The following is a 24,318-nucleotide window of genomic DNA, read 5'->3' as shown; positions in this document are numbered from 1 at the left end:
AAATCCTAGCAAAGCCCTGTGTTTCCCCACAGGAATGTATGTCCGTTTCAGTTCTTTGCCAGCAACGGAGCTCAGAGGCAACGTCAGATTGTGTGTATCTCAGTGAGAGAAAGAACACTGTGACTTCCCCCGTTCCTCTGACGAAAGCAGTTAGAGGGAGAAAAGCGTCCTTTGCTTTCGCTTTCCCGCAATGAGCTCGACAGATCTGCCCTTCGCGAAGGGCTGTTTTCCCCCGGAGAACTGCCTCGCGGTAGCCCTGTTCTGGAAGTGGAACGAGTATGCAGTGTTAGCGTTCAGCTAATGTGAAGGCTCGCTTTGGCCCAGGGCAAACGAAGCGCCGGGGAAATCTTAGCAGAGCCCGGCGCCTTTCCACCGTTCAAAGCGTGGAACTGCAGACTCTTTTGCAAAGAAGAGAGCGCACAGGCAACAGCAGCCTGCAAATTTCTCAGTGAAAGGGAGAACTCCCTGACTTCATCCAGTCCTCTGAGCAAAGCAGGCAGAAGGAGAGAAACTTTCTTTCCTTCCTCTTTCCGGCAACGAATTCCTCATTTGCTCTTGCAAACGCAAGGCTTCTTCTGAAAAACTACGTCACGGTGCAGGGATCCTTCCAGAGGAGCAACGACATAGTTTTAGCTGGAAGGGCTTGGGAAAGCAGCCGGGGAGAAAAGGCCTCTTGCTATTCTCTTTTCATTCTGCCCGAATGCGGTCATTTGGCACTTGCTAAAGCAAGGTTTCCCAGCACAAACTACAAAGCAGGAGCTCTCTCCTGGCAGAGGAAATCCCATGCAGTGTTGCCCTGGCGAGATAGTGTTGCTACAGTGAGGCCCAGGGAAAACAGACTGCCTAGAGAAATCCTAGCAAAGCCCTGTGTTTCCCCACAGGAATGTATGTCCGTTTCAGTTCTTTGCCAGCAACGGAGCTCAGAGGCAACGTCAGATTGTGTGTATCTCAGTGAGAGAAAGAACACTGTGACTTCCCCCGTTCCTCTGACGAAAGCAGTTAGAGGGAGAAAAGCGTCCTTTGCTTTCGCTTTCCCGCAATGAGCTCGACAGATCTGCCCTTCGCGAAGGGCCGTTTTCCCCCGGAGAACTGCCTCGCGGTAGCCCTGTTCTGGAAGTGGAACGAGTATGCAGTGTTAGCGTTCAGCTAATGTGAAGGCTCGCTTTGGCCCAGGGCAAACGAAGCGCCGGGGAAATCTTAGCAGAGCCCGGCGCCTTTCCACGGTTCAAAGCGTGGAACTGCAGACTCTTTTGCAAAGAAGAGAGCGCACGGGCAACAGCAGCCTGCACGTTTCTCAGTGAAAGGGAGAACTCCCTGACTTCATCCAGTCCTCTGAGCAAAGCAGGCAGAAGGAGAGAAACTTTCTTTCCTTCCTCTTTCCTGCAACGAATTCCTCATTTGCTCTTGCAAACGCAAGGCTTCTTCTGAAAAACTACGTCACGGTGCAGGGATCCTTCCAGAGGAGCAACGACATAGTTTTAGCTGGAAGGGCTTGGGAAAGCAGCCGGGGAGAAAAGGCCTCTTGCTATTCTCTTTTCTTTCTGCCCGAATGCGGTCAATTGGCACTTGCCAAAGCAAGGTTTCCCAGCACAAACTACAAAGCAGGAGCTCTCTCCTGGCAGAGGAAATCCCATGCAGTGTTGCCCTGGCGAGATAGTGTTGCTACAGTGAGGCCCAGGGAAAACAGACTGCCTAGAGAAATCCTAGCAAAGCCCTGTGTTTCCCCACAGGAATGTATGTCCGTTTCAGTTCTTTGCCAGCAACGGAGCTCAGAGGCAACGTCAGATTGTGTGTATCTCAGTGAGAGAAAGAACACTGTGACTTCCCCCGTTCCTCTGACGAAAGCAGTTAGAGGGAGAAAAGCGTCCTTTGCTTTCGCTTTCCCGCAATGAGCTCGACAGATCTGCCCTTCGCGAAGGGCTGTTTTCCCCCGGAGAACTGCCTCGCGGTAGCCCTGTTCTGGAAGTGGAACGAGTATGCAGTGTTAGCGTTCAGCTAATGTGAAGGCTCGCTTTGGCCCAGGGCAAACGAAGCGCCGGGGAAATCTTAGCAGAGCCCGGCGCCTTTCCACGGTTCAAAGCGTGGAACTGCAGACTCTTTTGCAAAGAAGAGAGCGCACAGGCAACAGCAGCCTGCACGTTTCTCAGTGAAAGGGAGAACTCCCTGACTTCATCCAGTCCTCTGAGCAAAGCAGGCAGAAGGAGAGAAACTTTCTTTCCTTCCTCTTTCCTGCAACGAATTCCTCATTTGCTCTTGCAAACGCAAGGCTTCTTCTGAAAAACTACGTCACGGTGCAGGGATCCTTCCAGAGGAGCAACGACATAGTTTTAGCTGGAAGGGCTTGGGAAAGCAGCCGGGGAGAAAAGGCCTCTTGCTATTCTCTTTTCTTTCTGCCCGAATGCGGTCAATTGGCACTTGCCAAAGCAAGGTTTCCCAGCACAAACTACAAAGCAGGAGCTCTCTCCTGGCAGAGGAAATCCCATGCAGTGTTGCCCTGGCGAGATAGTGTTGCTACAGTGAGGCCCAGGGAAAACAGACTGCCTAGAGAAATCCTAGCAAAGCCCTGTGTTTCCCCACAGGAATGTATGTCCGTTTCAGTTCTTTGCCAGCAACGGAGCTCAGAGGCAACGTCAGATTGTGTGTATCTCAGTGAGAGAAAGAACACTGTGACTTCCCCCGTTCCTCTGACGAAAGCAGTTAGAGGGAGAAAAGCGTCCTTTGCTTTCGCTTTCCCGCAATGAGCTCGACAGATCTGCCCTTCGCGAAGGGCCGTTTTCCCCCGGAGAACTGCCTCGCGGTAGCCCTGTTCTGGAAGTGGAACGAGTATGCAGTGTTAGCGTTTAGCTAATGTGAAGGCTCGCTTTGGCCCAGGGCAAACGAAGCGCCGGGGGAAATCTTAGCAGAGCCCGGCGCCTTTCCACGGTTCAAAGCGTGGAACTGCAGACTCTTTTGCAAAGAAGAGAGCGCACAGGCAACAGCAGCCTGCAAATTTCTCAGTGAAAGGGAGAACTCCCTGACTTCATCCAGTCCTCTGAGCAAAGCAGGCAGAAGGAGAGAAACTTTCTGTCCTTCCTCTTTCCTGCAACGAATTCCTCATTTGCTCTTCCAAACGCAAGGCTTCTTTTGAAAAACTACGTCACGGTGCAGGGATCCTTCCAGAGGAGCAACGACATAGTTTTAGCTGGAAGGGCTTGGGAAAGCAGCCGGGGAGAAAAGGCCTCTTGCTATTCTCTTTTCATTCTGTCCGAATGCGGTCATTTGGCACTTGCTAAAGCAAGGTTTCCCAGCACAAACTACAAAGCAGGAGCTCTCTCCTGGCAGAGGAAATCCCATGCAGTGTTGCCCTGGCGAGATAGTGTTGCTACAGTGAGGCCCAGGGAAAACAGACTGCCTAGAGAAATCCTAGCAAAGCCCTGTGTTTCCCCACAGGAATGTATGTCCGTTTCAGTTCTTTGCCAGCAACGGAGCTCAGAGGCAACGTCAGATTGTGTGTATCTCAGTGAGAGAAAGAACACTGTGACTTCCCCCGTTCCTCTGACGAAAGCAGTTAGAGGGAGAAAAGCGTCCTTTGCTTTCGCTTTCCCGCAATGAGCTCGACAGATCTGCCCTTCGCGAAGGGCTGTTTTCCCCCGGAGAACTGCCTCGCGGTAGCCCTGTTCTGGAAGTGGAACGAGTATGCAGTGTTAGCGTTCAGCTAATGTGAAGGCTCGCTTTGGCCCAGGGCAAACGAAGCGCCGGGGAAATCTTAGCAGAGCCCGGCGCCTTTCCACGGTTCAAAGCGTGGAACTGCAGACTCTTTTGCAAAGAAGAGAGCGCACAGGCAACAGCAGCCTGCACGTTTCTCAGTGAAAGGGAGAACTCCCTGACTTCATCCAGTCCTCTGAGCAAAGCAGGCAGAAGGAGAGAAACTTTCTTTCCTTCCTCTTTCCTGCAACGAATTCCTCATTTGCTCTTGCAAACGCAAGGCTTCTTCTGAAAAACTACGTCACGGTGCAGGGATCCTTCCAGAGGAGCAACGACATAGTTTTAGCTGGAAGGGCTTGGGAAAGCAGCCGGGGAGAAAAGGCCTCTTGCTATTCTCTTTTCTTTCTGCCCGAATGCGGTCAATTGGCACTTGCCAAAGCAAGGTTTCCCAGCACAAACTACAAAGCAGGAGCTCTCTCCTGGCAGAGGAAATCCCATGCAGTGTTGCCCTGGCGAGATAGTGTTGCTACAGTGAGGCCCAGGGAAAACAGACTGCCTAGAGAAATCCTAGCAAAGCCCTGTGTTTCCCCACAGGAATGTATGTCCGTTTCAGTTCTTTGCCAGCAACGGAGCTCAGAGGCAACGTCAGATTGTGTGTATCTCAGTGAGAGAAAGAACACTGTGACTTCCCCCGTTCCTCTGACGAAAGCAGTTAGAGGGAGAAAAGCGTCCTTTGCTTTCGCTTTCCCGCAATGAGCTCGACAGATCTGCCCTTCGCGAAGGGCTGTTTTCCCCCGGAGAACTGCCTCGCGGTAGCCCTGTTCTGGAAGTGGAACGAGTATGCAGTGTTAGCGTTCAGCTAATGTGAAGGCTCGCTTTGGCCCAGGGCAAACGAAGCGCCGGGGAAATCTTAGCAGAGCCCGGCGCCTTTCCACGGTTCAAAGCGTGGAACTGCAGACTCTTTTGCAAAGAAGAGAGCGCACAGGCAACAGCAGCCTGCACGTTTCTCAGTGAAAGGGAGAACTCCCTGACTTCATCCAGTCCTCTGAGCAAAGCAGGCAGAAGGAGAGAAACTTTCTTTCCTTCCTCTTTCCTGCAACGAATTCCTCATTTGCTCTTGCAAACGCAAGGCTTCTTCTGAAAAACTACGTCACGGTGCAGGGATCCTTCCAGAGGAGCAACGACATAGTTTTAGCTGGAAGGGCTTGGGAAAGCAGCCGGGGAGAAAAGGCCTCTTGCTATTCTCTTTTCTTTCTGCCCGAATGCGGTCAATTGGCACTTGCCAAAGCAAGGTTTCCCAGCACAAACTACAAAGCAGGAGCTCTCTCCTGGCAGAGGAAATCCCATGCAGTGTTGCCCTGGCGAGATAGTGTTGCTACAGTGAGGCCCAGGGAAAACAGACTGCCTAGAGAAATCCTAGCAAAGCCCTGTGTTTCCCCACAGGAATGTATGTCCGTTTCAGTTCTTTGCCAGCAACGGAGCTCAGAGGCAACGTCAGATTGTGTGTATCTCAGTGAGAGAAAGAACACTGTGACTTCCCCCGTTCCTCTGACGAAAGCAGTTAGAGGGAGAAAAGCGTCCTTTGCTTTCGCTTTCCCGCAATGAGCTCGACAGATCTGCCCTTCGCGAAGGGCCGTTTTCCCCCGGAGAACTGCCTCGCGGTAGCCCTGTTCTGGAAGTGGAACGAGTATGCAGTGTTAGCGTTTAGCTAATGTGAAGGCTCGCTTTGGCCCAGGGCAAACGAAGCGCCGGGGGAAATCTTAGCAGAGCCCGGCGCCTTTCCACGGTTCAAAGCGTGGAACTGCAGACTCTTTTGCAAAGAAGAGAGCGCACAGGCAACAGCAGCCTGCAAATTTCTCAGTGAAAGGGAGAACTCCCTGACTTCATCCAGTCCTCTGAGCAAAGCAGGCAGAAGGAGAGAAACTTTCTGTCCTTCCTCTTTCCTGCAACGAATTCCTCATTTGCTCTTCCAAACGCAAGACTTCTTTTGAAAAACTATGTCACGGTGCAGGGATCCTTCCAGAGGAGCAACGACATAGTTTTAGCTGGAAGGGCTTGGGAAAGCAGCCGGGGAGAAAAGGCCTCTTGCTATTCTCTTTTCATTCTGCCCGAATGCGGTCAATTGGCACTTGCGAAAGCAAGGTTTCCCAGCACAAACTACAAAGCAGGAGCTCTCTCCTGGCAGAGGAAATCCCATGCAGTGTTGCCCTGGCGAGATAGTGTTGCTACAGTGAGGCCCAGGGAAAACACACTGCCTAGAGAAATCCTAGCAAAGCCCTGTGTTTCCCCACAGGAATGTATGTCCGTTTCAGTTCTTTGCCAGCAACGGAGCTCAGAGGCAACGTCAGATTGTGTGTATCTCAGTGAGAGAAAGAACACTGTGACTTCCCCCGTTCCTCTGACGAAAGCAGTTAGAGGGAGAAAAGCGTCCTTTGCTTTCGCTTTCCCGCAATGAGCTCGACAGATCTGCCCTTCGCGAAGGGCTGTTTTCCCCCGGAGAACTGCCTCGCGGTAGCCCTGTTCTGGAAGTGGAACGAGTATGCAGTGTTAGCGTTCAGCTAATGTGAAGGCTCGCTTTGGCCCAGGGCAAACGAAGCGCCGGGGAAATCTTAGCAGAGCCCGGCGCCTTTCCACCGTTCAAAGCGTGGAACTGCAGACTCTTTTGCAAAGAAGAGAGCGCACAGGCAACAGCAGCCTGCAAATTTCTCAGTGAAAGGGAGAACTCCCTGACTTCATCCAGTCCTCTGAGCAAAGCAGGCAGAAGGAGAGAAACTTTCTTTCCTTCCTCTTTCCGGCAACGAATTCCTCATTTGCTCTTGCAAACGCAAGGCTTCTTCTGAAAAACTACGTCACGGTGCAGGGATCCTTCCAGAGGAGCAACGACATAGTTTTAGCTGGAAGGGCTTGGGAAAGCAGCCGGGGAGAAAAGGCCTCTTGCTATTCTCTTTTCATTCTGCCCGAATGCGGTCATTTGGCACTTGCTAAAGCAAGGTTTCCCAGCACAAACTACAAAGCAGGAGCTCTCTCCTGGCAGAGGAAATCCCATGCAGTGTTGCCCTGGCGAGATAGTGTTGCTACAGTGAGGCCCAGGGAAAACAGACTGCCTAGAGAAATCCTAGCAAAGCCCTGTGTTTCCCCACAGGAATGTATGTCCGTTTCAGTTCTTTGCCAGCAACGGAGCTCAGAGGCAACGTCAGATTGTGTGTATCTCAGTGAGAGAAAGAACACTGTGACTTCCCCCGTTCCTCTGACGAAAGCAGTTAGAGGGAGAAAAGCGTCCTTTGCTTTCGCTTTCCCGCAATGAGCTCGACAGATCTGCCCTTCGCGAAGGGCCGTTTTCCCCCGGAGAACTGCCTCGCGGTAGCCCTGTTCTGGAAGTGGAACGAGTATGCAGTGTTAGCGTTCAGCTAATGTGAAGGCTCGCTTTGGCCCAGGGCAAACGAAGCGCCGGGGAAATCTTAGCAGAGCCCGGCGCCTTTCCACGGTTCAAAGCGTGGAACTGCAGACTCTTTTGCAAAGAAGAGAGCGCACGGGCAACAGCAGCCTGCACGTTTCTCAGTGAAAGGGAGAACTCCCTGACTTCATCCAGTCCTCTGAGCAAAGCAGGCAGAAGGAGAGAAACTTTCTTTCCTTCCTCTTTCCTGCAACGAATTCCTCATTTGCTCTTGCAAACGCAAGGCTTCTTCTGAAAAACTACGTCACGGTGCAGGGATCCTTCCAGAGGAGCAACGACATAGTTTTAGCTGGAAGGGCTTGGGAAAGCAGCCGGGGAGAAAAGGCCTCTTGCTATTCTCTTTTCTTTCTGCCCGAATGCGGTCAATTGGCACTTGCGAAAGCAAGGTTTCCCAGCACAAACTACAAAGCAGGAGCTCTCTCCTGGCAGAGGAAATCCCATGCAGTGTTGCCCTGGCGAGATAGTGTTGCTACAGTGAGGCCCAGGGAAAACAGACTGCCTAGAGAAATCCTAGCAAAGCCCTGTGTTTCCCCACAGGAATGTATGTCCGTTTCAGTTCTTTGCCAGCAACGGAGCTCAGAGGCAACGTCAGATTGTGTGTATCTCAGTGAGAGAAAGAACACTGTGACTTCCCCCGTTCCTCTGACGAAAGCAGTTAGAGGGAGAAAAGCGTCCTTTGCTTTCGCTTTCCCGCAATGAGCTCGACAGATCTGCCCTTCGCGAAGGGCCGTTTTCCCCCGGAGAACTGCCTCGCGGTAGCCCTGTTCTGGAAGTGGAACGAGTATGCAGTGTTAGCGTTCAGCTAATGTGAAGGCTCGCTTTGGCCCAGGGCAAACGAAGCGCCGGGGGAAATCTTCGCAGAGCCCGGCGCCTTTCCACGGTTCAAAGCGTGGAACTGCAGACTCTTTTGCAAAGAAGAGAGCGCACAGGCAACAGCAGCCTGCAAATTTCTCAGTGAAAGGGAGAACTCCCTGACTTCATCCAGTCCTCTGAGCAAAGCAGGCAGAAGGAGAGAAACTTTCTTTCCTTCCTCTTTCCTGCAACGAATTCCTCATTTGCTCTTGCAAACGCAAGGCTTCTTCTGAAAAACTACGTCACGGTGCAGGGATCCTTCCAGAGGAGCAACGACATAGTTTTAGCTGGAAGGGCTTGGGAAAGCAGCCGGGGAGAAAAGGCCTCTTGCTATTCTCTTTTCTTTCTGCCCGAATGCGGTCAATTGGCACTTGCCAAAGCAAGGTTTCCCAGCACAAACTACAAAGCAGGAGCTCTCTCCTGGCAGAGGAAATCCCATGCAGTGTTGCCCTGGCGAGATAGTGTTGCTACAGTGAGGCCCAGGGAAAACACACTGCCTAGAGAAATCCTAGCAAAGCCCTGTGTTTCCCCACAGGAATGTATGTCCGTTTCAGTTCTTTGCCAGCAACGGAGCTCAGAGGCAACGTCAGATTGTGTGTATCTCAGTGAGAGAAAGAACACTGTGACTTCCCCCCTTCCTCTGACGAAAGCAGTTAGAGGGAGAAAAGCGTCCTTTGCTTTCGCTTTCCCGCAATGAGCTCGACAGATCTGCCCTTCGCGAAGGGCTGTTTTCCCCCGGAGAACTGCCTCGCGGTAGCCCTGTTCTGGAAGTGGAACGAGTATGCAGTGTTAGCGTTCAGCTAATGTGAAGGCTCGCTTTGGCCCAGGGCAAACGAAGCGCCGGGGAAATCTTAGCAGAGCCCGGCGCCTTTCCACGGTTCAAAGCGTGGAACTGCAGACTCTTTTGCAAAGAAGAGAGCGCACAGGCAACAGCAGCCTGCACGTTTCTCAGTGAAAGGGAGAACTCCCTGACTTCATCCAGTCCTCTGAGCAAAGCAGGCAGAAGGAGAGAAACTTTCTTTCCTTCCTCTTTCCTGCAACGAATTCCTCATTTGCTCTTGCAAACGCAAGGCTTCTTCTGAAAAACTACGTCACGGTGCAGGGATCCTTCCAGAGGAGCAACGACATAGTTTTAGCTGGAAGGGCTTGGGAAAGCAGCCGGGGAGAAAAGGCCTCTTGCTATTCTCTTTTCTTTCTGCCCGAATGCGGTCAATTGGCACTTGCCAAAGCAAGGTTTCCCAGCACAAACTACAAAGCAGGAGCTCTCTCCTGGCAGAGGAAATCCCATGCAGTGTTGCCCTGGCGAGATAGTGTTGCTACAGTGAGGCCCAGGGAAAACAGACTGCCTAGAGAAATCCTAGCAAAGCCCTGTGTTTCCCCACAGGAATGTATGTCCGTTTCAGTTCTTTGCCAGCAACGGAGCTCAGAGGCAACGTCAGATTGTGTGTATCTCAGTGAGAGAAAGAACACTGTGACTTCCCCCGTTCCTCTGACGAAAGCAGTTAGAGGGAGAAAAGCGTCCTTTGCTTTCGCTTTCCCGCAATGAGCTCGACAGATCTGCCCTTCGCGAAGGGCTGTTTTCCCCCGGAGAACTGCCTCGCGGTAGCCCTGTTCTGGAAGTGGAACGAGTATGCAGTGTTAGCGTTCAGCTAATGTGAAGGCTCGCTTTGGCCCAGGGCAAACGAAGCGCCGGGGAAATCTTAGCAGAGCCCGGCGCCTTTCCACGGTTCAAAGCGTGGAACTGCAGACTCTTTTGCAAAGAAGAGAGCGCACAGGCAACAGCAGCCTGCACGTTTCTCAGTGAAAGGGAGAACTCCCTGACTTCATCCAGTCCTCTGAGCAAAGCAGGCAGAAGGAGAGAAACTTTCTTTCCTTCCTCTTTCCTGCAACGAATTCCTCATTTGCTCTTGCAAACGCAAGGCTTCTTCTGAAAAACTACGTCACGGTGCAGGGATCCTTCCAGAGGAGCAACGACATAGTTTTAGCTGGAAGGGCTTGGGAAAGCAGCCGGGGAGAAAAGGCCTCTTGCTATTCTCTTTTCTTTCTGCCCGAATGCGGTCAATTGGCACTTGCCAAAGCAAGGTTTCCCAGCACAAACTACAAAGCAGGAGCTCTCTCCTGGCAGAGGAAATCCCATGCAGTGTTGCCCTGGCGAGATAGTGTTGCTACAGTGAGGCCCAGGGAAAACAGACTGCCTAGAGAAATCCTAGCAAAGCCCTGTGTTTCCCCACAGGAATGTATGTCCGTTTCAGTTCTTTGCCAGCAACGGAGCTCAGAGGCAACGTCAGATTGTGTGTATCTCAGTGAGAGAAAGAACACTGTGACTTCCCCCGTTCCTCTGACGAAAGCAGTTAGAGGGAGAAAAGCGTCCTTTGCTTTCGCTTTCCCGCAATGAGCTCGACAGATCTGCCCTTCGCGAAGGGCCGTTTTCCCCCGGAGAACTGCCTCGCGGTAGCCCTGTTCTGGAAGTGGAACGAGTATGCAGTGTTAGCGTTTAGCTAATGTGAAGGCTCGCTTTGGCCCAGGGCAAACGAAGCGCCGGGGGAAATCTTAGCAGAGCCCGGCGCCTTTCCACGGTTCAAAGCGTGGAACTGCAGACTCTTTTGCAAAGAAGAGAGCGCACAGGCAACAGCAGCCTGCAAATTTCTCAGTGAAAGGGAGAACTCCCTGACTTCATCCAGTCCTCTGAGCAAAGCAGGCAGAAGGAGAGAAACTTTCTGTCCTTCCTCTTTCCTGCAACGAATTCCTCATTTGCTCTTCCAAACGCAAGACTTCTTTTGAAAAACTATGTCACGGTGCAGGGATCCTTCCAGAGGAGCAACGACATAGTTTTAGCTGGAAGGGCTTGGGAAAGCAGCCGGCGAGAAAAGGCCTCTTGCTATTCTCTTTTCATTCTGCCCGAATGCGGTCAATTGGCACTTGCGAAAGCAAGGTTTCCCAGCACAAACTACAAAGCAGGAGCTCTCTCCTGGCAGAGGAAATCCCATGCAGTGTTGCCCTGGCGAGATAGTGTTGCTACAGTGAGGCCCAGGGAAAACACACTGCCTAGAGAAATCCTAGCAAAGCCCTGTGTTTCCCCACAGGAATGTATGTCCGTTTCAGTTCTTTGCCAGCAACGGAGCTCAGAGGCAACGTCAGATTGTGTGTATCTCAGTGAGAGAAAGAACACTGTGACTTCCCCCGTTCCTCTGACGAAAGCAGTTAGAGGGAGAAAAGCGTCCTTTGCTTTCGCTTTCCCGCAATGAGCTCGACAGATCTGCCCTTCGCGAAGGGCTGTTTTCCCCCGGAGAACTGCCTCGCGGTAGCCCTGTTCTGGAAGTGGAACGAGTATGCAGTGTTAGCGTTCAGCTAATGTGAAGGCTCGCTTTGGCCCAGGGCAAACGAAGCGCCGGGGAAATCTTAGCAGAGCCCGGCGCCTTTCCACCGTTCAAAGCGTGGAACTGCAGACTCTTTTGCAAAGAAGAGAGCGCACAGGCAACAGCAGCCTGCAAATTTCTCAGTGAAAGGGAGAACTCCCTGACTTCATCCAGTCCTCTGAGCAAAGCAGGCAGAAGGAGAGAAACTTTCTTTCCTTCCTCTTTCCGGCAACGAATTCCTCATTTGCTCTTGCAAACGCAAGGCTTCTTCTGAAAAACTACGTCACGGTGCAGGGATCCTTCCAGAGGAGCAACGACATAGTTTTAGCTGGAAGGGCTTGGGAAAGCAGCCGGGGAGAAAAGGCCTCTTGCTATTCTCTTTTCATTCTGCCCGAATGCGGTCATTTGGCACTTGCTAAAGCAAGGTTTCCCAGCACAAACTACAAAGCAGGAGCTCTCTCCTGGCAGAGGAAATCCCATGCAGTGTTGCCCTGGCGAGATAGTGTTGCTACAGTGAGGCCCAGGGAAAACAGACTGCCTAGAGAAATCCTAGCAAAGCCCTGTGTTTCCCCACAGGAATGTATGTCCGTTTCAGTTCTTTGCCAGCAACGGAGCTCAGAGGCAACGTCAGATTGTGTGTATCTCAGTGAGAGAAAGAACACTGTGACTTCCCCCGTTCCTCTGACGAAAGCAGTTAGAGGGAGAAAAGCGTCCTTTGCTTTCGCTTTCCCGCAATGAGCTCGACAGATCTGCCCTTCGCGAAGGGCCGTTTTCCCCCGGAGAACTGCCTCGCGGTAGCCCTGTTCTGGAAGTGGAACGAGTATGCAGTGTTAGCGTTCAGCTAATGTGAAGGCTCGCTTTGGCCCAGGGCAAACGAAGCGCCGGGGAAATCTTAGCAGAGCCCGGCGCCTTTCCACGGTTCAAAGCGTGGAACTGCAGACTCTTTTGCAAAGAAGAGAGCGCACGGGCAACAGCAGCCTGCACGTTTCTCAGTGAAAGGGAGAACTCCCTGACTTCATCCAGTCCTCTGAGCAAAGCAGGCAGAAGGAGAGAAACTTTCTTTCCTTCCTCTTTCCTGCAACGAATTCCTCATTTGCTCTTGCAAACGCAAGGCTTCTTCTGAAAAACTACGTCACGGTGCAGGGATCCTTCCAGAGGAGCAACGACATAGTTTTAGCTGGAAGGGCTTGGGAAAGCAGCCGGGGAGAAAAGGCCTCTTGCTATTCTCTTTTCTTTCTGCCCGAATGCGGTCAATTGGCACTTGCGAAAGCAAGGTTTCCCAGCACAAACTACAAAGCAGGAGCTCTCTCCTGGCAGAGGAAATCCCATGCAGTGTTGCCCTGGCGAGATAGTGTTGCTACAGTGAGGCCCAGGGAAAACAGACTGCCTAGAGAAATCCTAGCAAAGCCCTGTGTTTCCCCACAGGAATGTATGTCCGTTTCAGTTCTTTGCCAGCAACGGAGCTCAGAGGCAACGTCAGATTGTGTGTATCTCAGTGAGAGAAAGAACACTGTGACTTCCCCCGTTCCTCTGACGAAAGCAGTTAGAGGGAGAAAAGCGTCCTTTGCTTTCGCTTTCCCGCAATGAGCTCGACAGATCTGCCCTTCGCGAAGGGCCGTTTTCCCCCGGAGAACTGCCTCGCGGTAGCCCTGTTCTGGAAGTGGAACGAGTATGCAGTGTTAGCGTTCAGCTAATGTGAAGGCTCGCTTTGGCCCAGGGCAAACGAAGCGCCGGGGGAAATCTTCGCAGAGCCCGGCGCCTTTCCACGGTTCAAAGCGTGGAACTGCAGACTCTTTTGCAAAGAAGAGAGCGCACAGGCAACAGCAGCCTGCAAATTTCTCAGTGAAAGGGAGAACTCCCTGACTTCATCCAGTCCTCTGAGCAAAGCAGGCAGAAGGAGAGAAACTTTCTTTCCTTCCTCTTTCCTGCAACGAATTCCTCATTTGCTCTTGCAAACGCAAGGCTTCTTCTGAAAAACTACGTCACGGTGCAGGGATCCTTCCAGAGGAGCAACGACATAGTTTTAGCTGGAAGGGCTTGGGAAAGCAGCCGGGGAGAAAAGGCCTCTTGCTATTCTCTTTTCTTTCTGCCCGAATGCGGTCAATTGGCACTTGCCAAAGCAAGGTTTCCCAGCACAAACTACAAAGCAGGAGCTCTCTCCTGGCAGAGGAAATCCCATGCAGTGTTGCCCTGGCGAGATAGTGTTGCTACAGTGAGGCCCAGGGAAAACACACTGCCTAGAGAAATCCTAGCAAAGCCCTGTGTTTCCCCACAGGAATGTATGTCCGTTTCAGTTCTTTGCCAGCAACGGAGCTCAGAGGCAACGTCAGATTGTGTGTATCTCAGTGAGAGAAAGAACACTGTGACTTCCCCCGTTCCTCTGACGAAAGCAGTTAGAGGGAGAAAAGCGTCCTTTGCTTTCGCTTTCCCGCAATGAGCTCGACAGATCTGCCCTTCGCGAAGGGCTGTTTTCCCCCGGAGAACTGCCTCGCGGTAGCCCTGTTCTGGAAGTGGAACGAGTATGCAGTGTTAGCGTTCAGCTAATGTGAAGGCTCGCTTTGGCCCAGGGCAAACGAAGCGCCGGGGAAATCTTAGCAGAGCCCGGCGCCTTTCCACGGTTCAAAGCGTGGAACTGCAGACTCTTTTGCAAAGAAGAGAGCGCACAGGCAACAGCAGCCTGCACGTTTCTCAGTGAAAGGGAGAACTCCCTGACTTCATCCAGTCCTCTGAGCAAAGCAGGCAGAAGGAGAGAAACTTTCTTTCCTTCCTCTTTCCTGCAACGAATTCCTCATTTGCTCTTGCAAACGCAAGGCTTCTTCTGAAAAACTACGTCACGGTGCAGGGATCCTTCCAGAGGAGCAACGACATAGTTTTAGCTGGAAGGGCTTGGGAAAGCAGCCGGGGAGAAAAGGCCTCTTGCTATTCTCTTTTCTTTCTGCCCGAATGCGGTCAATTGGCACTTGCCAAAGCAAGGTTTCCCAGCACAAACTACAAAGCAGGAGCTCTCTCCTGGCAGAGGAAATCCCATGCAGTGTTGCCCTGGCGAGATAGTGTTGCTACAGTGAGGCCCAGGGAAAACAGACTGCCTAGAGAAATCCTAGCAAAGCCCTGTGTTTCCCCACAGGAATGTATGTCCGTTTCAGTTCTTTGCCAGCAACGGAGCTCAGAGGCAACGTCAGATTGTGTGTATCTCAGTGAGAGAAAGAACACTGTGACTTCCCCCGTTCCTCTGACGAAAGCAGTTAGAGGGAGAAAAGCGTCCTTTGCTTTCGCTTTCCCGCAATGAGCTCGACAGATCTGCCCTTCGCGAAGGGCCGTTTTCCCCCGGAGAACTGCCTCGCGGTAGCCCTGTTCTGGAAGTGGAACGAGTATGCAGTGTTAGCGTTCAGCTAATGTGAAGGCTCGCTTTGGCCCAGGGCAAACGAAGCGCCGGGGAAATCTTAGCAGAGCCCGGCGCCTTTCCACGGTTCAAAGCGTGGAACTGCAGACTCTTTTGCAAAGAAGAGAGCGCACAGGCAACAGCAGCCTGCACGTTTCTCAGTGAAAGGGAGAACTCCCTGACTTCATCCAGTCCTCTGAGCAAAGCAGGCAGAAGGAGAGAAACTTTCTTGCCTTCCTCTTTCCTGCAACGAATTCCTCATTTGCTCTTGCAAACGCAAGGCTTCTTCTGAAAAACTACGTCACGGTGCAGGGATCCTTCCAGAGGAGCAACGACATAGTTTTAGCTGGAAGGGCTTGGGAAAGCAGCCGGGGAGAAAAGGCCTCTTGCTATTCTCTTTTCTTTCTGCCCGAATGCGGTCAATTGGCACTTGCCAAAGCAAGGTTTCCCAGCACAAACTACAAAGCAGGAGCTCTCTCCTGGCAGAGGAAATCCCATGCAGTGTTGCCCTGGCGAGATAGTGTTGCTACAGTGAGGCCCAGGGAAAACAGACTGCCTAGAGAAATCCTAGCAAAGCCCTGTGTTTCCCCACAGGAATGTATGTCCGTTTCAGTTCTTTGCCAGCAACGGAGCTCAGAGGCAACGTCAGATTGTGTGTATCTCAGTGAGAGAAAGAACACTGTGACTTCCCCCGTTCCTCTGACGAAAGCAGTTAGAGGGAGAAAAGCGTCCTTTGCTTTCGCTTTCCCGCAATGAGCTCGACAGATCTGCCCTTCGCGAAGGGCCGTTTTCCCCCGGAGAACTGCCTCGCGGTAGCCCTGTTCTGGAAGTGGAACGAGTATGCAGTGTTAGCGTTCAGCTAATGTGAAGGCTCGCTTTGGCCCAGGGCAAACGAAGCGCCGGGGAAATCTTAGCAGAGCCCGGCGCCTTTCCACGGTTCAAAGCGTGGAACTGCAGACTCTTTTGCAAAGAAGAGAGCGCACAGGCAACAGCAGCCTGCAAATTTCTCAGTGAAAGGGAGAACTCCCTGACTTCATCCAGTCCTCTGAGCAAAGCAGGCAGAAGGAGAGAAACTTTCTTTCCTTCCTCTTTCCGGCAACGAATTCCTCATTTGCTCTTGCAAACGCAAGGCTTCTTCTGAAAAACTACGTCACGGTGCAGGGATCCTTCCAGAGGAGCAACGACATAGTTTTAGCTGGAAGGGCTTGGGAAAGCAGCCGGGGAGAAAAGGCCTCTTGCTATTCTCTTTTCTTTCTGCCCAAATGCGGTCAATTGGCACTTGCCAAAGCAAGGTTTCCCAGCACAAACTACAAAGCAGCAGCTCTCTCCTGGCAGAGGAAATCCCATGCAGTGTTGCCCTGCCGAGATAGTGTTGCTACAGTGAGGCCCAGGGAAAACAGACTGCCTAGAGAAATCCTAGCAAAGCCCTGTGTTTCCCCACAGGAATGTATGTCCGTTTCAGTTCTTTGCCAGCAACGGAGCTCAGAGGCAACGTCAGATTGTGTGTATCTCAGTGAGAGAAAGAACACTGTGACTTCCCCCGTTCCTCTGACGAAAGCAGTTAGAGGGAGAAAAGCGTCCTTTGCTTTCGCTTTCCCGCAATGAGCTCGACAGATCTGCCCTTCGCGAAGGGCTGTTTTCCCCCGGAGAACTGCCTCGCGGTAGCCCTGTTCTGGAAGTGGAACGAGTATGCAGTGTTAGCGTTCAGCTAATGTGAAGGCTCGCTTTGGCCCAGGGCAAACGAAGCGCCGGGGAAATCTTAGCAGAGCCCGGCGCCTTTCCACGGTTCAAAGCGTGGAACTGCAGACTCTTTTGCAAAGAAGAGAGCGCACAGGCAACAGCAGCCTGCACGTTTCTCAGTGAAAGGGAGAACTCCCTGACTTCATCCAGTCCTCTGAGCAAAGCAGGCAGAAGGAGAGAAACTTTCTTGCCTTCCTCTTTCCTGCAACGAATTCCTCATTTGCTCTTGCAAACGCAAGGCTTCTTCTGAAAAACTACGTCACGGTGCAGGGATCCTTCCAGAGGAGCAACGACATAGTTTTAGCTGGAAGGGCTTGGGAAAGCAGCCGGGGAGAAAAGGCCTCTTGCTATTCTCTTTTCTTTCTGCCCGAATGCGGTCAATTGGCACTTGCCAAAGCAAGGTTTCCCAGCACAAACTACAAAGCAGGAGCTCTCTCCTGGCAGAGGAAATCCCATGCAGTGTTGCCCTGGCGAGATAGTGTTGCTACAGTGAGGCCCAGGGAAAACACACTGCCTAGAGAAATCCTAGCAAAGCCCTGTGTTTCCCCACAGGAATGTATGTCCGTTTCAGTTCTTTGCCAGCAACGGAGCTCAGAGGCAACGTCAGATTGTGTGTATCTCAGTGAGAGAAAGAACACTGTGACTTCCCCCGTTCCTCTGACGAAAGCAGTTAGAGGGAGAAAAGCGTCCTTTGCTTTCGCTTTCCCGCAATGAGCTCGACAGATCTGCCCTTCGCGAAGGGCCGTTTTCCCCCGGAGAACTGCCTCGCGGTAGCCCTGTTCTGGAAGTGGAACGAGTATGCAGTGTTAGCGTTCAGCTAATGTGAAGGCTCGCTTTGGCCCAGGGCAAACGAAGCGCCGGGGGAAATCTTAGCAGAGCCCGGCGCCTTTCCACGGTTCAAAGCGTGGAACTGCAGACTCTTTTGCAAAGAAGAGAGCGCACAGGCAACAGCAGCCTGCACGTTTCTCAGTGAAAGGGAGAACTCCCTGACTTCATCCAGTCCTCTGAGCAAAGCAGGCAGAAGGAGAGAAACTTTCTTGCCTTCCTCTTTCCTGCAACGAATTCCTCATTTGCTCTTGCAAACGCAAGGCTTCTTCTGAAAAACTACGTCACGGTGCAGGGATCCTTCCAGAGGAGCAACGACATAGTTTTAGCTGGAAGGGCTTGGGAAAGCAGCCGGGGAGAAAAGGCCTCTTGCTATTCTCTTTTCTTTCTGCCCGAATGCGGTCATTTGGCACTTGCCAAAGCAAGGTTTCCCAGCACAAACTACAAAGCAGGAGCTCTCTCCTGGCAGAGGAAATCCCATGCAGTGTTGCCCTGCCGAGATAGTGTTGCTACAGTGAGGCCCAGGGAAAACACACTGCCTAGAGAAATCCTAGCAAAGCCCTGTGTTTCCCCACAGGAATGTATGTCCGTTTCAGTTCTTTGCCAGCAACGGAGCTCAGAGGCAACGTCAGATTGTGTGTATCTCAGTGAGAGAAAGAACACTGTGACTTCCCCCGTTCCTCTGACGAAAGCAGTTAGAGGGAGAAAAGCGTCCTTTGCTTTCGCTTTCCCGCAATGAGCTCGACAGATCTGCCCTTCGCGAAGGGCCGTTTTCCCCCGGAGAACTGCCTCGCGGTAGCCCTGTTCTGGAAGTGGAACGAGTATGCAGTGTTAGCGTTCAGCTAATGTGAAGGCTCGCTTTGGCCCAGGGCAAACGAAGCGCCGGGGGAAATCTTAGCAGAGCCCGGCGCCTTTCCACGGTTCAAAGCGTGGAACTGCAGACTCTTTTGCAAAGAAGAGAGCGCCCAGGCAACAGCAGCCTGCAGATTTCTCAGTGAAAGGGAGAACTCCCTGACTTCATCCAGTCCTCTGAGCAAAGCAGGCAGAAGGAGAGAAACTTTCTTGCCTTCCTCTTTCCTGCAACGAATTCCTCATTTGCTCTTGCAAACGCAAGGCTTCTTCTGAAAAACTACGTCACGGTGCAGGGATCCTTCCAGAGGAGCAACGACATAGTTTTAGCTGGAAGGGCTTGGGAAAGCAGCCGGGGAGAAAAGGCCTCTTGCTATTCTCTTTTCATTCTGCCCGAATGCGGTCATTTGGCACTTGCTAAAGCAAGGTTTCCCAGCACAAACTACAAAGCAGGAGCTCTCTCCTGGCAGAGGAAATCCCATGCAGTGTTGCCCTGGCGAGATAGTGTTGCTACAGTGAGGCCCAGGGAAAACAGACTGCCTAGAGAAATCCTAGCAAAGCCCTGTGTTTCCCCACAGGAATGTATGTCCGTTTCAGTTCTTTGCCAGCAACGGAGCTCAGAGGCAACGTCAGATTGTGTGTATCTCAGTGAGAGAAAGAACACTGTGACTTCCCCCGTTCCTCTGACGAAAGCAGTTAGAGGGAGAAAAGCGTCCTTTGCTTTCGCTTTCCCGCAATGAGCTCGACAGATCTGCCCTTCGCGAAGGGCCGTTTTCCCCCGGAGAACTGCCTCGCGGTAGCCCTGTTCTGGAAGTGGAACGAGTATGCAGTGTTAGCGTTCAGCTAATGTGAAGGCTCGCTTTGGCCCAGGGCAAACGAAGCGCCGGGGAAATCTTAGCAGAGCCCGGCGCCTTTCCACGGTTCAAAGCGTGGAACTGCAGACTCTTTTGCAAAGAAGAGAGCGCACAGGCAACAGCAGCCTGCAAATTTCTCAGTGAAAGGGAGAACTCCCTGACTTCATCCAGTCCTCTGAGCAAAGCAGGCAGAAGGAGAGAAACTTTCTTTCCTTCCTCTTTCCGGCAACGAATTCCTCATTTGCTCTTGCAAACGCAAGGCTTCTTCTGAAAAACTACGTCACGGTGCAGGGATCCTTCCAGAGGAGCAACGACATAGTTTTAGCTGGAAGGGCTTGGGAAAGCAGCCGGGGAGAAAAGGCCTCTTGCTATTCTCTTTTCTTTCTGCCCAAATGCGGTCAATTGGCACTTGCCAAAGCAAGGTTTCCCAGCACAAACTACAAAGCAGCAGCTCTCTCCTGGCAGAGGAAATCCCATGCAGTGTTGCCCTGCCGAGATAGTGTTGCTACAGTGAGGCCCAGGGAAAACAGACTGCCTAGAGAAATCCTAGCAAAGCCCTGTGTTTCCCCACAGGAATGTATGTCCGTTTCAGTTCTTTGCCAGCAACGGAGCTCAGAGGCAACGTCAGATTGTGTGTATCTCAGTGAGAGAAAGAACACTGTGACTTCCCCCGTTCCTCTGACGAAAGCAGTTAGAGGGAGAAAAGCGTCCTTTGCTTTCGCTTTCCCGCAATGAGCTCGACAGATCTGCCCTTCGCGAAGGGCTGTTTTCCCCCGGAGAACTGCCTCGCGGTAGCCCTGTTCTGGAAGTGGAACGAGTATGCAGTGTTAGCGTTCAGCTAATGTGAAGGCTCGCTTTGGCCCAGGGCAAACGAAGCGCCGGGGAAATCTTAGCAGAGCCCGGCGCCTTTCCACGGTTCAAAGCGTGGAACTGCAGACTCTTTTGCAAAGAAGAGAGCGCACAGGCAACAGCAGCCTGCACGTTTCTCAGTGAAAGGGAGAACTCCCTGACTTCATCCAGTCCTCTGAGCAAAGCAGGCAGAAGGAGAGAAACTTTCTTGCCTTCCTCTTTCCTGCAACGAATTCCTCATTTGCTCTTGCAAACGCAAGGCTTCTTCTGAAAAACTACGTCACGGTGCAGGGATCCTTCCAGAGGAGCAACGACATAGTTTTAGCTGGAAGGGCTTGGGAAAGCAGCCGGGGAGAAAAGGCCTCTTGCTATTCTCTTTTCTTTCTGCCCGAATGCGGTCAATTGGCACTTGCCAAAGCAAGGTTTCCCAGCACAAACTACAAAGCAGGAGCTCTCTCCTGGCAGAGGAAATCCCATGCAGTGTTGCCCTGGCGAGATAGTGTTGCTACAGTGAGGCCCAGGGAAAACACACTGCCTAGAGAAATCCTAGCAAAGCCCTGTGTTTCCCCACAGGAATGTATGTCCGTTTCAGTTCTTTGCCAGCAACGGAGCTCAGAGGCAACGTCAGATTGTGTGTATCTCAGTGAGAGAAAGAACACTGTGACTTCCCCCGTTCCTCTGACGAAAGCAGTTAGAGGGAGAAAAGCGTCCTTTGCTTTCGCTTTCCCGCAATGAGCTCGACAGATCTGCCCTTCGCGAAGGGCCGTTTTCCCCCGGAGAACTGCCTCGCGGTAGCCCTGTTCTGGAAGTGGAACGAGTATGCAGTGTTAGCGTTCAGCTAATGTGAAGGCTCGCTTTGGCCCAGGGCAAACGAAGCGCCGGGGGAAATCTTAGCAGAGCCCGGCGCCTTTCCACGGTTCAAAGCGTGGAACTGCAGACTCTTTTGCAAAGAAGAGAGCGCACAGGCAACAGCAGCCTGCACGTTTCTCAGTGAAAGGGAGAACTCCCTGACTTCATCCAGTCCTCTGAGCAAAGCAGGCAGAAGGAGAGAAACTTTCTTGCCTTCCTCTTTCCTGCAACGAATTCCTCATTTGCTCTTGCAAACGCAAGGCTTCTTCTGAAAAACTACGTCACGGTGCAGGGATCCTTCCAGAGGAGCAACGACATAGTTTTAGCTGGAAGGGCTTGGGAAAGCAGCCGGGGAGAAAAGGCCTCTTGCTATTCTCTTTTCTTTCTGCCCGAATGCGGTCATTTGGCACTTGCCAAAGCAAGGTTTCCCAGCACAAACTACAAAGCAGGAGCTCTCTCCTGGCAGAGGAAATCCCATGCAGTGTTGCCCTGCCGAGATAGTGTTGCTACAGTGAGGCCCAGGGAAAACACACTGCCTAGAGAAATCCTAGCAAAGCCCTGTGTTTCCCCACAGGAATGTATGTCCGTTTCAGTTCTTTGCCAGCAACGGAGCTCAGAGGCAACGTCAGATTGTGTGTATCTCAGTGAGAGAAAGAACACTGTGACTTCCCCCGTTCCTCTGACGAAAGCAGTTAGAGGGAGAAAAGCGTCCTTTGCTTTCGCTTTCCCGCAATGAGCTCGACAGATCTGCCCTTCGCGAAGGGCCGTTTTCCCCCGGAGAACTGCCTCGCGGTAGCCCTGTTCTGGAAGTGGAACGAGTATGCAGTGTTAGCGTTCAGCTAATGTGAAGGCTCGCTTTGGCCCAGGGCAAACGAAGCGCCGGGGAAATCTTAGCAGAGCCCGGCGCCTTTCCACGGTTCAAAGCGTGGAACTGCAGACTCTTTTGCAAAGAAGAGAGCGCACAGGCAACAGCAGCCTGCACGTTTCTCAGTGAAAGGGAGAACTCCCTGACTTCATCCAGTCCTCTGAGCAAAGCAGGCAGAAGGAGAGAAACTTTCTTTCCTTCCTCTTTCCTGCAACGAATTCCTCATTTGCTCTTGCAAACGCAAGGCTTCTTCTGAAAAACTACGTCACGGTGCAGGGATCCTTCCAGAGGAGCAACGACATAGTTTTAGCTGGAAGGGCTTGGGAAAGCAGCCGGGGAGAAAAGGCCTCTTGCTATTCTCTTTTCTTTCTGCCCGAATGCGGTCATTTGGCACTTGCCAAAGCAAGGTTTCCCAGCACAAACTACAAAGCAGGAGCTCTCTCCTGGCAGAGGAAATCCCATGCAGTGTTGCCCTGCCGAGATAGTGTTGCTACAGTGAGGCCCAGGGAAAACACACTGCCTAGAGAAATCCTAGCAAAGCCCTGTGTTTCCCCACAGGAATGTATGTCCGTTTCAGTTCTTTGCCAGCAACGGAGCTCAGAGGCAACGTCAGATTGTGTGTATCTCAGTGAGAGAAAGAACACTGTGACTTCCCCCGTTCCTCTGACGAAAGCAGTTAGAGGGAGAAAAGCGTCCTTTGCTTTCGCTTTCCCGCAATGAGCTCGACAGATCTGCCCTTCGCGAAGGGCCGTTTTCCCCCGGAGAACTGCCTCGCGGTAGCCCTGTTCTGGAAGTGGAACGAGTATGCAGTGTTAGCGTTCAGCTAATGTGAAGGCTCGCTTTGGCCCAGGGCAAACGAAGCGCCGGGGGAAATCTTAGCAGAGCCCGGCGCCTTTCCACGGTTCAAAGCGTGGAACTGCAGACTCTTTTGCAAAGAAGAGAGCGCACAGGCAACAGCAGCCTGCACGTTTCTCAGTGAAAGGGAGAACTCCCTGACTTCATCCAGTCCTCTGAGCAAAGCAGGCAGAAGGAGAGAAACTTTCTTGCCTTCCTCTTTCCTGCAACGAATTCCTCATTTGCTCTTGCAAACGCAAGGCTTCTTCTGAAAAACTACGTCACGGTGCAGGGATCCTTCCAGAGGAGCAACGACATAGTTTTAGCTGGAAGGGCTTGGGAAAGCAGCCGGGGAGAAAAGGCCTCTTGCTATTCTCTTTTCTTTCTGCCCGAATGCGGTCATTTGGCACTTGCCAAAGCAAGGTTTCCCAGCACAAACTACAAAGCAGGAGCTCTCTCCTGGCAGAGGAAATCCCATGCAGTGTTGCCCTGCCGAGATAGTGTTGCTACAGTGAGGCCCAGGGAAAACACACTGCCTAGAGAAATCCTAGCAAAGCCCTGTGTTTCCCCACAGGAATGTATGTCCGTTTCAGTTCTTTGCCAGCAACGGAGCTCAGAGGCAACGTCAGATTGTGTGTATCTCAGTGAGAGAAAGAACACTGTGACTTCCCCCGTTCCTCTGACGAAAGCAGTTAGAGGGAGAAAAGCGTCCTTTGCTTTCGCTTTCCCGCAATGAGCTCGACAGATCTGCCCTTCGCGAAGGGCCGTTTTCCCCCGGAGAACTGCCTCGCGGTAGCCCTGTTCTGGAAGTGGAACGAGTATGCAGTGTTAGCGTTCAGCTAATGTGAAGGCTCGCTTTGGCCCAGGGCAAACGAAGCGCCGGGGGAAATCTTAGCAGAGCCCGGCGCCTTTCCACGGTTCAAAGCGTGGAACTGCAGACTCTTTTGCAAAGAAGAGAGCGCACAGGCAACAGCAGCCTGCAGATTTCTCAGTGAAAGGGAGAACTCCCTGACTTCATCCAGTCCTCTGAGCAAAGCAGGCAGAAGGAGAGAAACTTTCTTGCCTTCCTCTTTCCTGCAACGAATTCCTCATTTGCTCTTGCAAACGCAAGGCTTCTTCTGAAAAACTACGTCACGGTGCAGGGATCCTTCCAGAGGAGCAACGACATAGTTTTAGCTGGAAGGGCTTGGGAAAGCAGCCGGGGAGAAAAGGCCTCTTGCTATTCTCTTTTCATTCTGCCCGAATGCGGTCATTTGGCACTTGCTAAAGCAAGGTTTCCCAGCACAAACTACAAAGCAGGAGCTCTCTCCTGGCAGAGGAAATCCCATGCAGTGTTGCCCTGGCGAGATAGTGTTGCTACAGTGAGGCCCAGGGAAAACAGACTGCCTAGAGAAATCCTAGCAAAGCCCTGTGTTTCCCCACAGGAATGTATGTCCGTTTCAGTTCTTTGCCAGCAACGGAGCTCAGAGGCAACGTCAGATTGTGTGTATCTCAGTGAGAGAAAGAACACTGTGACTTCCCCCGTTCCTCTGACGAAAGCAGTTAGAGGGAGAAAAGCGTCCTTTGCTTTCGCTTTCCCGCAATGAGCTCGACAGATCTGCCCTTCGCGAAGGGCTGTTTTCCCCCGGAGAACTGCCTCGCGGTAGCCCTGTTCTGGAAGTGGAACGAGTATGCAGTGTTAGCGTTCAGCTAATGTGAAGGCTCGCTTTGGCCCAGGGCAAACGAAGCGCCGGGGAAATCTTAGCAGAGCCCGGCGCCTTTCCACGGTTCAAAGCGTGGAAGTGCAGACTCTTTTGCAAAGAAGAGAGCGCACAGGCAACAGCAGCCTGCACGTTTCTCAGTGAAAGGGAGAACTCCCTGACTTCATCCAGTCCTCTGAGCAAAGCAGGCAGAAGGAGAGAAACTTTCTTGCCTTCCTCTTTCCTGCA

This window comes from Elephas maximus, chromosome 18, assembly GCF_024166365.1.
Source record: "Elephas maximus indicus isolate mEleMax1 chromosome 18, mEleMax1 primary haplotype, whole genome shotgun sequence".
NCBI lineage: Eukaryota > Metazoa > Chordata > Mammalia > Proboscidea > Elephantidae > Elephas > Elephas maximus.
This window is presented reverse-complemented; position numbering follows the sequence as displayed.